This window comes from Mastomys coucha, unplaced genomic scaffold (genome assembly GCF_008632895.1).
Source record: "Mastomys coucha isolate ucsf_1 unplaced genomic scaffold, UCSF_Mcou_1 pScaffold16, whole genome shotgun sequence".
In the NCBI taxonomy this organism is placed as follows: Eukaryota; Metazoa; Chordata; class Mammalia; order Rodentia; family Muridae; genus Mastomys; species Mastomys coucha.
In genome coordinates, this window is record NW_022196898.1 from 6396462 (window position 1) to 6409648 (window position 13187).

General features: G+C 39.7%; 1 protein-coding gene across 5 annotated transcripts in view; it reads right to left on the reverse strand.

Moving 5' to 3' along the window:
* Nbea (neurobeachin) overlaps nucleotides 1-13187 on the reverse strand; it is a 551294-nt gene that overhangs the window by 249456 nt on the left and 288651 nt on the right. The window lies entirely within an intron of this gene.

Consider the following 13187-nt stretch of genomic DNA (forward strand, 5'->3'; position numbering starts at 1 on the left):
GCTAGATTATAAGGTAGAGGATATATCTTAATTACAATTGTAGCGCATTTAGCAAGGCAGATGATAGGCCTGAGGTACTTCTAAAGTGCCCAAGTGATGAAATTCTAAATTCTTGTAACTAAAATGAAACAAGGTTTTAAACAAATGAAACAGTAGGGCACATTACTAAGCAACTTATTACAACTTCAAGCCTTTCAAATGTACTGGCCTGTCAAATGCTATCTCCTGTACTCCTGCTTCCGGCTGCTCCCAGTGTTTGCCGTGGACCCTACACTACCTACAGCATTAACAGCCTCCTGAGTACGCTTTCTTGTGGAGCTAGCATGCTCAGCTAGCTACTTTCTTTCCTCATAGTGACCTGTTTTAGAGATCTTGGGATGCTGACAGGGGGGCCCTCCCTCAGTCTTTGGCCACCATGTTCTTTCTCTGAGGACCTGCTTCCCAGGAATGCCAGCACGCCTTTGCAGCACTGCTTTGACACTCCCACTTTCCCCACTTTCCCCACTTTCCCCACTTTCTTAGTGGCCTGCTCTGTGGCTTCCTATGCTCAGTAGAATAAAGAAGAGAGGCATGTGACTCTTGTGTTACTGGCATAGGATGGCTGGCAGCTTTGGACATCCTTGGGACTCTCTGAAGTCAGCTGTCATGAAAAGTCTTGACGACCAGGACTGCCTGTGTGCTCCTGCGAACCAGCACTGAGAGGGGACAGGTGGCTCTCACGTGCCCACTGGCAGGCCAGCCTAGCTGAGAATGTGACCTGAGGTTCAATGAAAGGCCATCAGATAGAGAGCAGTAGGGCAAACAGTGCACCTTCTTCTCCAAGCATGTATCAGGACTACACTTAGGTGTGTACCATGCAACATACCACAAACACCCCAACATGTCAGACAAGGGAAAAACTAGAGTCTGGTTATGACATACCAATTGATAGCATCCTCTGATATTCAACACTATATCTGATGTACTTATGCAGCCATGTCCTCTTCACTGACAACCAGAGCAGCCAAGGAAGCTATTTATACATTCTGACATTTGTAAAAGGTGGATCAAGTGTAATTTTTAAAGCCATATATATTAAGAAGCCTGAATAGTCAATATTTTTCTATTCTGTCAAAGCTGAACTGCATTGTCCTATTTCAATATTTTCTCAAGAAATTACTTGTAGTATCTACACAGCATCTTCCACCAAGAATGCTGACTGAATGGATCCTTTATTTCTGAGTTGTGACATGGATTCTCAGTTGCTCTGTGTTTTGAAATCATGACAATTTCTCATCTAGCCTGGATATCCAGGAAGATCATGGAGGACCACATTGTGGGAATGTGGTAAGAAATCACAGGAAGATCCTGTGACATGGAGCAGACACCTTCCTATTACTGAGGAAGGACAGACTGCGATGCTGTCCTGGCACAGCACAAACCAATGGGAGTGGACCCAGGGAAAGGGTTCTGGGCAAAGTGCCTGCTGCGTAATCAGGAGGGCCTGAGTTTGGCTCTACAAGACTCACATAAAAGCTGGGTGAGGTGGCAAACACTTATAATCTCAGCATAGGGGAGTTAGAAAAAGGAAAGCCCCTAGGTTTACTGGCAAGACAGTCTAGTCAATACATGAGCTCCAGGATTAGTAGCTGATACTATCTCAAAGAATAAGAGGGTCATGACAGAAGATGACCTCTATCCTTTGAGCACACACATGCTCTCTCTACACGTGCACACACAGACACAAACACACTTACACAGGGGAATGGGAGAACTATAAACTTCAAACACTAACTTGATGAAATTGTTGGTTCACAGTTTGTAGATAGACAGGGACTAACAGAGAGAGGGAGAGAGGGGGAGAGGGAGAGAGGGGGAGAGGGAGAGGTGTAAAGTTTGTGAGCATTTGATTCGGCATCTTTGCTGAGCACACACTGAAGACTGAAACATAGTGAAAGAAATCTATTATATGCATATTACTGCAGGTTACACTTAAATATGTTAAGAGGAGACAGCAGAAAGAAAGGGCTCCTGGTCCAGATGCCTCATAGGTCTCATTCCCACAAGCAGAGCAGAGAATTGGCAAAATCCTGAGGTGGGGTGGGTGCTGCAACATTAAAGACTGACCTCAGACACAACAAAGAAAAATGTCAGTCTTCTAGCAGTCTATCTAATGTCCCCATCCTGCTTCTTACTCATGCTGAAAAGATGAAAAATCATTCACCACAGCAGTTCACAATTTTATATCCCACTTCATATAGGAAGCAGATCTAAGAAACTTCACTACATAAAGAAATGGATACCTGTCCTCTCCAATACTTTTAACATGAAGGGATGTTGTATTTTATAAAATGCTTTTTTTTCAGCATCTAGTGAGATGATCATGTGACTTTTTTGAGTTTGTTTATATAGTGGATTTTCATATATTGAACCAACCTAGTATCCTTGGGATGAAGCCTACTTGATTGTGGCGAATGATAGCTTTGCCATGTTCTTGGATTTGGTTTTCAAGAACTATATTGAGTATTTTTGCATTGATATTCATAAGTGAAATTGGTCTGAAGTTCTCTTATTTTGTTGGGTCCTTGTGTGGTTTAGGCATCTGAGTAATTGTGACTTCATAGAATGAACTAGGTAGTGTTCCTTCTGTTTCTATTTTATGGAATAGTTTAAGTAATACTGGTATTATTTCTTCTTTGAAGGTCTGGTAGAATTCTGCACTAAAGCCATCTGGCCCTGGGCTTTTTTTTTGCTTGGTAGGTTTTTTTATTTGTTTTGTTTTTTGGTTTTTCAAGACAGGGTTTCTCTGTATAGCCCTGGCTGTCCTGGAACTCACTCTGTAGACCAGGCTGGCCTCGAACTCAGAAATACACCTGACTCTGTCTCCCAAGTGCTGGGAATAACTTGGGAGGTTTTTAATGACTTTTACTTCCACAGGGGATATGGACCTATTTAGATAGTTTACTTGCTCTTGATTTAACTTTGGTATGTGGTATCTGTCTAGAAAATCATCTTTTTTATTCAGTTCCAATAATCTGTTCCACTATGTTCATAGCAGCCATATATGTGATATCCAGAAGCTGGAAATAACTCAGATGTCCCACAATGGAAGAGTGGGTACAGAAAATGTGGTTCATTTACACAATGGAAAACTACTCAGCTATTAAGAATAAGTATACCATGAGTTTTGCAGGCAAATGGATGGAACTAGAAAATATCAACCTGAATGAGGTTAACTCATACCCAAAAGGACATGCATGGTATGTACTCGTTAATAAGTGGATACTAGTAAAAAAAAGTACTGAATACCCAGGGCACAATCCACAGAACTCGAGAAGGTTAATAAGCTAAAGGCACAAGTGAGGATACCTCAATCCCACTTGGGAGGGAAAAGAAAGCAATCATGGTAGGGGAAGAAGGAGGGAGGGACCTGGGTGGGAGACAGGACAGGGAGGGGGGAAGGGGGTGGACATGATCAGGTACTGGGGGGCCAGGACTGAAGCTCTGCGGGCCCACAGAAAGAATGGAAACAGGCAACTTCTGGAGGTAGGAGGTGGGGAAGGCCCTCTAGAATGTACTAGAGATCTGAGAGGTGAGAGAATCTCAGGACTCAAAGGGAGGGGCCTTAGATGAAGTGCCCTATGGTGGGAAAGGGGAACTTGTAGAGTCCACTTCCAGTGCAGGGACAGAACATCAAGTGGAGGGATGGAGTTGCCATCCCAGTCAAAAGCTCTGACCCAGAATTGTTCCTGCCTGAAGGAACTGCAGGGACAAAAATGGAGAAGAGCTTGAGAGAAAGGAGGTCCAGTGACAGGCCCAAATTTGGGATCCAGCTGAAGGAGAGGCCCCAGGGCCTGACACTGTTACTGATGCTATGGCGTGCTTACAGACAGGAGCCTAGCATGGCTGCCTTCTGAGAGACCCAACAAGCAACTGAAAGAGTCGGATGTAGATACTAGCACTCAACCAATGGATGGAAGTTGGGGACCCCTGTGGTTGAGTTGGGAAAAAGCTGGAAGAAGCTGAGGATGAGGGTGGCCTCATGGGAAGAACAGCAGTCTCAGCTGTCCTGGAACGCAGAGATCTCTCAGGCACTGAGCCACTAACTAGGCAGAATGCAGCAGCTGAAATGAGGCTCCCGAACACATATAGTAGAGGACTGCCTGGTCTGGCCTCAGTGAGAGAAGATGTACCCAACCCTTGGGAGACTTGAGGCCCCAGGGAATGGGGATATCTGGTGAGGTGGGAGTGGGGGTGGGGACATCCTCTTGGAGATGGGGTTGGGGGATGCTGGGGAAGGAGGTATGGGATGGGGATTGGTGGTGGTGGGCAGAGTGGGAGGGGGATGAAGACTGGACTGTAAAAAAAGAATTAAAGAATAATAAATGAATAAATAAATAAATGAATGGAAAGAATCAAGTTTTGATGAAAAAATTAGTCTGTTTTATTTAATAGTCAATTTTTTTGACCAAAGATTTGATAGACATGCTTACCATTAACCTTGAATACCATCTAAAATACTGAGTGCAAACATACACACACCCATTAGCAGTTAGTGCTTGTTCTGTTTCTCTAAAAGTACTAACTAAAATATACGTTTCTCTTTGAAGATGCCTATTCAACACTGTATTTAAATGGAACTACATAAATGGAACCCCTACTTTCTGTCTCCTTTTAGATAGTGTATTTCTTGGTCCATCCACACAAAATGTATGTCAGTACTTCACACAGGGCACACTTTCCTTATATATTATTCAATGGGCCAGACATTTGGGTTGCTCCCACTTTGAGCTATTGTGAACATTTATTTGCCTTCTATTCTCTTAAGGATATACTTAAAGGTGAAAATTCTGGTTTACAATAAGTCTATGTTTAACTTCTGAGGAGTGGGTCAATTTCCTGCAGAGTGAGTGATCTTTCTGGCTTTCTGAGCCCCTACTGGTATTTGTGTGATCACTGGCACTGTTGCAGTGGATCTGTAGTGGAACCTCAGCACATCCTGACTCGTATTTCTACAATGATTTATGATGCTGACTGTCTTTTGATTTTTCTCACCAATCATTTCCATTATCTTCTTTGGAAAAAAAACCCTGTAGCAAATCCTTTGCCCATTAAGCTGAAACCATTAGACTTTTTACCCTTGAGTTACAGATTCTTCACATCTACTATTATTAAGCCACCGTTGCATATCATTATGTATTAGTTAAAAGTGTTTGTTCTAACCTTACTATCCTGTTACCTTCTCAGTAATGGATGACCTTCAGCAAACACCAAGTCAGTAATTTCTGGTGACTGTTGCTCAATGTGTCTTTTTTGTACTTTCAGTGTCAAATCTAAGCAAGCTATTGCTGAGTTTAAACTCATACAGTTTGTTTCCTTATTTTATTATACTTTTTTTCCAGTATTTTTATTTTCTATGTATGTTTCTGAGTGGCCTGTCTGAATATATGAGGCCAGAAAGGACAGATTTCCTGGAATTGGAGTTACATATGCTTGAGGGCTACTATGTGGGTGCTGGGAATCAAACCTGGGTCTCTTTCAAGAGCTGCCAATACTCTTAACCACTGAGCTCTCTCTCCAGCCCCATTTCTTTATTTTTTTTTTATGTGTGTGCACTTGCGTGTTTTGAAGGACTTAGTATAATTATGTCATTCTTAATACTAATTTAGAAAACTGTTCTGAGAACAGCAGAATAATTCAGTGCTCTTTGAGGACATGTTAGCCATCACCTTGGGATATTAGTTTAGAACAGTTGTTTTCAAAGCACATGTTACCAAATGTATGTTAGGTACATTAAAATCATACCATCGATCAAAATCCTATTTTCACAACCAATGCTTTAGCATAAGAAATTCTACTAAAAGCAGGCCATGTAACCTTTAGCATTCTGTAAACCTTATTTTTTTTTTAAAAAAAGTTGGAATCTATTCAAGATTCTATGTCCTGTTGAGACCATAGTTCAAAAAAATCCATTGTAACAACCCTGGTTCTGTTTTAATTCTCAGCCAAATAAAAGATATTGGTTTAACTTTTATGATTCTGAGCCAATGGATCAGAGGGCTAATATCTAGGAGGAGGGGCCAATGTTAGGTTTAAAGAAGTCTGAGATGAAATGGCACATTGGCTGTGGGCTGTAACAATAAGCTCAAGATGAGAGACAGGGCAGGGCTAAGGAGGAAGCTTAGCTACCATTCTATCCATGTACATGTTAATACCAATAAGGATGGAGAGACATGAATCAATGTCATAAAAAGCAAAGGTGAAGAAAATACAAAAGCTAATAGTTGTAGTAGTACAACTGGCCACAACATAATATAAGGATAAAAGAAAAACATGCCTGTGATCACATGGCTTGTGAATGAATATCAGTGAATCTAATTTCTTATTGCTTAGTCTACCAGTGCAAGTTCTAAGAGCTAGAGAAATCCTCTTTATGTCATGATTTAACTCTGCCTGAAATACTTTTCTTTTGCAAAGATGAGAGGCAGTACCATTGCTTTGCTTCTTGCCTGATGACTAAGTAGCATAACAGTCTACAGAGCACATGCGCATACATGTGTAGGGTGTGGCATAAAATATGCCACAGATATCAATAACACAGAAGATAAGTGCTCTTGGGTGAGCTGTGTGTGGTACTCATTTTTTCTCCAGTTCCTCCAGCCTTTCAAATCCCATCAAATATCACATATATAATGATAAAGCCAAGTGGAATTTCCTGAGTTCTTACTACATGGAGAACTGACTACATACCAGACTGAGTAACTTCCATAAATTCTTATTGGATCCCCGCCTCATTTGTTTTATTTATATGTATATGTATATACATATATATGTACATATATATATTAAATATATTTATTTTGAGACAGGGTTTCTGTGTGTAGCCCTGGCTGTCCTGGAGCTCACTCTGTAGACCAGGCTGGCCCCGAACTCAGAAATCCACCTGTCTCTGCCTCCCAAGTGCTGGGATTAAAAGTGTGCACCATCACTGTCCGGCTCTCATTTGTTATCTTAACAGATGAGCACACTAGCTCCACACTACCTAAGAAACAAGTGTTGTGTTTGACTTTTCAAGAGATCATCACACTGGTTTAGCTTTTAACACCTTCCAGAGTGAAGAAAGGTAACGACACAGAGTCAGGCCTTCCCTTCCTCAATGCTATGTGACTACGAGTATACTCTCTAGTGGTAAATGGAATATAAGCAGGACACTGGGGTATGATATGTGATATGTGCCTGGGACAGTGTCAAGAAGGAAGGAAGACAAAAAAGGACAGTCTTTAGTTACATAGTTTGCACATTACATTATAAGCAATGAAGTGTAGGCTAAATTGTCTACTGTTTTACGTCTCTCTTGTGTGTATGTGAGAATGTGTGTGTGTGCACATGTACACATGCTGGAATCATACGTTCATGCTTTTGGATGTGAGAGGATGACTGGGAGCTGCTTGTCTCCTTCCACAGTGTCTCCTGGGCACCAACCTCAAGCTGTTAGGCTTGCACAGCCAGGACTTTTACCTGCTAAGCTGTTTTCCACCAACCTTCATTGAGATAAAGCATGTATATACTGAAAAGAACTTTAAACAAACCGTTTGATAATAAACTTTTTCATATGTGCCTCATGTAGCACAGTGACACACTTGTCTTTTGGTTGATGGTGGTATAACTGGGAAATATTTCCCCTTGCTGATGGTGTACTGCATTACGATGCTACAATATTATTTGGTTATCTATCGACCTTTTCATCAATATCTGATTATTTGCAATGCTGGCAATAATGAGTAAGTTTGCTGTGAACATTCACCTACACATTTTAACATTTTTTTAAAATTTTTTTTGGACCTATACCCAGGCTCAGAATAATAGGGTCATAAATTAAGCATACATTTGTTCTGCTAAGATGCTGAACAAGCAGCTTTCCAGGACATGGACATTCTGCAAGCATGACATCTGGAGTTCTAACCCTACCATCCTGGCAGCTAGACAGCATAGCACTGTTCCAGGACTTTTCAAAACTAAATTTCTCAAACAAAAAAGATTTTGTACATCTTGTCATGTGGTGGTTGATCTTTATACACTGATTTCAGAGGTGCCTGAACTTTTTGTCCAATCCAAATGCCGTTTAATTACCTTTCAATAGTCAATCTAGTTTCAACTCAAGAGTTTGACGGCATATAGTATAACATGCAAAGTCCACTATCTCGCAGCTACAGGAGTTCTACTTTTGCCCCAAGTCTGAAATCTTTACTCTTTCCTTCTTTTGATATTATTATGATGCTAGCATGAACAAGAGACTCAACTACAGGATGTGTACACAGTATTATTTTTCTAGATAACTTAAAATCATATTTAATGAACTATCTGATGTTCATTAACTTGTATATGTCCAAATTTTATAAAATATATGATACCTTATAGCCACTTTCTTTTTGTCTAGTCATGATTTATCTGTTCACCCATGTATGTGTATATACATATATATACTTATGTATGGACATATACATATATACATATACATATCATCATCCTCTTTTTTCATGGTGCATTCTGACCTTTTTTAACGAAAGGCACTCTTCATCAAATTAGTTGCCCTTTTAGTTTATGTAGTCAACTGTAAAATGTGGAAAATTCCGCGTGTGAAAATTAACTAGAAAAATGAACATGAGCAGCTCAGCTCACGTGGCACAGGTCTAGGTAGAATGAACTGTTGGTATAATACATGCTCCCTCTACACTGTACCGACAAGCCTTATTTCTGCCTGCCACTTCTGCTGATAAGATGCTACAGCCCACATCAAACAAATGCCTCTGCAGACTGGAGGTTAGCATATTGCAAAATGTCAGAGAAGCATAAACCATGCAGGTTTAATGGTCGTAATCTTTCTCTATGATTTGGCCAATCTGATATTGGCCAACTGAGGGAACACTGGAGTTCCTGTACGTTGTATTAGTGTAACTGGCACAGAACACTAATGAAGCCATGGACTTCCAAAGGTACTGGAGATAAATTTTACAAGCCCAAGTAATATGCAGGTTGGACTCTTTATGCTACAAGCATGAAGCACTGAACAATCTCCCATCAGCTTGCAAAATCCAAGGAATGAAGTGGCCTGGGACCTGCACAGGAAGGTGTGGGTGTACCCTGAAGACCCAGGGTCTGACTTCCCTACTGACTTGTAAGATACAAATTCTCCCCTTTCTCTCACTAATCTTTTGACCTTTACTTCACCAACTTGGCATTTAGCCTTTACATTGCAATGTATCACTGCCATCTACAAACTTCCCACTGAGAACTCATCAGTCCAGTTAGGGAACAACAACTATAGGGAACAATAACTTAGAATAGTTTAAATACATTTATGGTTATGTCTTGGGCTGCAATCTTTTCAGGCAAAAAGTCTCAAAATCAAGTAGAGTAACTAAGTCATCCAACCTAGTTATATTCTATCATAGTCCCTTATAATTTCATAGCATTTTAAATCTGTTTGTTAACCTCTATAAAAGTAAATATAAAGCAACATCATCATCACCAACTAAAAAAATCCTCCGAGGACTTTAGGCATGAGTAATCAGTTTAGAAAGATCCATGGGCAGAGCAGAGTTGTGTTTATTGATTTTATGTTTTTTAAAGATTTATTCATTTACTTATTTTATGTGAGTACACTGTCATTCTCTCAGTCACGGCAGAAGAGGGTATCGGATCCCATCACAGATGGTTGTGATCCACCATGTGGTTGCTGGGAAATGAACTCAGGACATCTGGAAGAGCAGTCAGTGTTCTTAACCACTGAGCCATCTCTCTAGCCCCCAATTTTTATGTTTTTATAAAATGCCTTGTTTTTATTGTACAACACTTTTGCATATATTCAGAGGACATCCCTTAGTATTTTGACTTTGATTTGACTCCTTGATTAGTATTTATCATATCATTCCTATTGTATTTGAATACTGATCTTGTATCCTATCTTTGTTCTTGATTCATTTAGTAGTTTTGCCTCCTTGGGATTGCCTCTCTAAATGAACTAGCTGAGGTCTCTGGCCAATATATGTGCCAAGTGATATAAGCACCCTGTCTTTCTGTGTATCCCAGGAGGAGTATTTAGTCTGTCCCAACTAGGCAAGGTGTTGATTGTGCTTCTGTAGCCATCAGTACACTCAGGTCGTTCACTTGGAGTCTAGTTCAAGAGTTGAGCATCATGGCCGCACACCTTACTGTATCTGGAGAATGCTCACACACAGGTGTTATCTTCCAGTCTGTGCGTGTGGAGCATCACAGAAGTAACGGTTTTGAATGTCATACCAGCTCTACATTTTTGACTAAAAGCTTTCTTGTAGAATTCCTTTCATAGGTTGTTGCATATGATATGCGGGTCTATGTATAGATTATGCACAGGTTTATATTAGCTACTAATAGGAAGCTTTCTTTCTTGAAATGCCTTTGGTGCTAATGTAAAGGGTAGGAAACTCATATAATGATCTGAGAAGCACAGATTTTTGAAAGGTTTGGAGTATAAAATTGGTATTTTATTCCTTAATTACTTAAGACCCTTGTTAACATCGACTTTTTTCTTTTTAAGTGAATTTCATTGCTTTTCTTACATTATGCTACAAATACAGAAGTCTAGATAATGGCATAATTTATTGTTTTGCTGTCTTTTTTATATATAATGCTCTTAAGGAAGGAGAATTTGTAAAAGTTGCACATGCTTAAAGATATACATATAAATGTTATAAACTCCTATCGGCACCAAGCAGTAAGTTAATTAATGGTCAGCACTCAAGTCATGAAAATATGCCTGGGTAACTAATATAAACTACACAGAGATCAACTACAATCTTGACCTTGCGTACACTTGCTGCTTATGATGAGGAAGGTGGGGTTCTAGCTGTCACCACATGTACTGGCTGGTTTTGTGTGCCAACTTGACACAGGCTGGAGTTATCACAGAGAAGGGAGCTTCAGTTGGGGAAGTGCCTCCGTGAGATACAGCTGTGGGGCATTTTCTCAATTAGTGATCAAGGTGATAGGAGCCCTTGCGGGTGGTGCCATCCCTGGGCTGGAAGTCTTGGGTTCTATAAGAGAGAAGGCTGAGCAAGCTAGGGGGAGCAAGCCAGTAAGGAACATCTCTCCATGGCCTCTGAGTCAGCTCCTGCTTCCGGACCTGCTTGAGTTCCAGTCCTGACTTCCTCTGGTGATCAACAGCAATGTGGAAGTAAGTTGAATAAACCCTTTCCTCCCCAACTTGCTTCTTGGTCATGATGTTTGTCCAGGAATAGAAACCCTGACTAAGACACCACAGTAAGCACCAGTGCCACTTATCTTACCACAGTCTTAACTTGTGCCCATATGGGTCTGAGTCCCTCTTCTGAAAGAAGTGCTCTGTAGTGATAACTCTGGACACCAGTGGAGCTTTTATGTGATTATCTTGCACTTAGCAATAACCTCTCTATACTATCTTTGAGTAGGTTACAGTTTCTTCAGGTTAAATCTAAATTTCTCAATTATGAACAGGAAAAAAAAAAACTATGTGCAAAAGCATTTCTCTCCATGCTGTAACTAAACAAGTAAGCTGTATTTTGTAAGTCTTTGCCGAGATTGTATTTTTTCATTGTTGTGTAGTTAACTGGGTTACCTGTATGTGTGTTATGCTGTATTAATGATTAAAAAACCAATAAAAAACCATTTTCTTAGTCTTTTCTGAGATGAGTTTGGGAGTGTTTCAAAGTAGTAATGCTGGCTTTTAAAATAGTGTATACAACTTAGGAAAACATCTTTGTGCTCTCTGTATACCAACATATGAACTTTTCCTCTTAGAACTTGTTTATTCCATTTCTTTGGTGTCTGGTGGAAAGCTCAGAATATAGGTCTACACTAAGGCTAGTTAATACTTACATTTTAAATGTTTCTCTCAAAAGTGAAAAGTATCTAAGTGTACGAGTATCTGGAGAAACTTTTAAATACGGTTAAAATACAATTCAAACAAGAGTGAAGATTAGTGTGGCATGAATATGTAAATTTATGCACTTGAATCTTAACCCCAATCAACCATGTTAAAAGTAGGACCTTTAGGAGGTGCCTAGGTCATCAGGGCTGTGGTCTGTTACAGAAACAAGTCCACACCCATCTTGCTCTCTCATGCTATCATTACATTTAACCTTGGAAGCACGTGGTAAAAAGACCCTTGCTGGATGCTTCGACTTCCCAGCACAGAGAATCATGGAACAAAAAGGTTTTGTTTATAAACTAGGAGCTCCCAGTGTTCTGTTATAACAACATAAAGCAAATTAAAACAAGTAAATGTGAAATGTTATTTCCCTAGTATGTGAAACTTAACATTTATTAAACAGAACTTATTTCAGTTTTGAATAAACATATTTTGTCATCAGTGCCTAATATGTACAATTCGAAAATATTGTCAGAACTACACAGTAATTTTAGAAAGCAGAAGACAGTTTTTACTCATTTATTTACAAAAATCATCACTTAATAATTTATTGCACAAAATAAGCAAAAAGAATGGTAAGAAAAAGGTCATTAGTGCTACAGATGAAACAATGAAGAGAAACAACTTCTGTTTTCAAGTTTTCAGAGATTTACGGTTAAAACTAAACTAAAACATCTGCTCCAGGGATATGGATTCAGAGCTCAGCTTTGGGAATTGTGTGTGTGTCTGCCTGCATGTCTGTTGGAGAAACAAAATCAAACAAACCCTTAACCGTTTAAATGTTAACTGACATCCAAACAGTGGCCATGTAATTATTAATGAATTTCACTTGGATCGAGTTCCTCCTCTTAAAATACTAAAGAATTGTTATTCCAGATGAATTTGCAAATTGCTCTTTCTAAGTCTGTGAAGAAAGGAGTTGGAATTTTGATGGGGATTGCATTGAATCAGTAGATTGCTCTCGGCAAGACGGCCATTTTTACTATATTAATTCTGCCAATCCACAGCATGGGAGATCTTTCCATCTTCTGAGATCTTCTTCAATTTCCTTCTTCAGAGACTTAAAGTTCATGTCAAACAGATCTTTTACCTGCTTAGTTAGAGTCACACCAAGGTATTTTGTATTATTTGTGACTACTGTGAAGGGTGTTGTTTCCCTAATTTCTTTCTCAACCTGTTTATCCTTTGTGTAGAGGAAGGCCACTGATTTGTTTAAGTTAATTTTATATCCAGCTACTTTGCTGAAGTTGTTTACCACATTTAG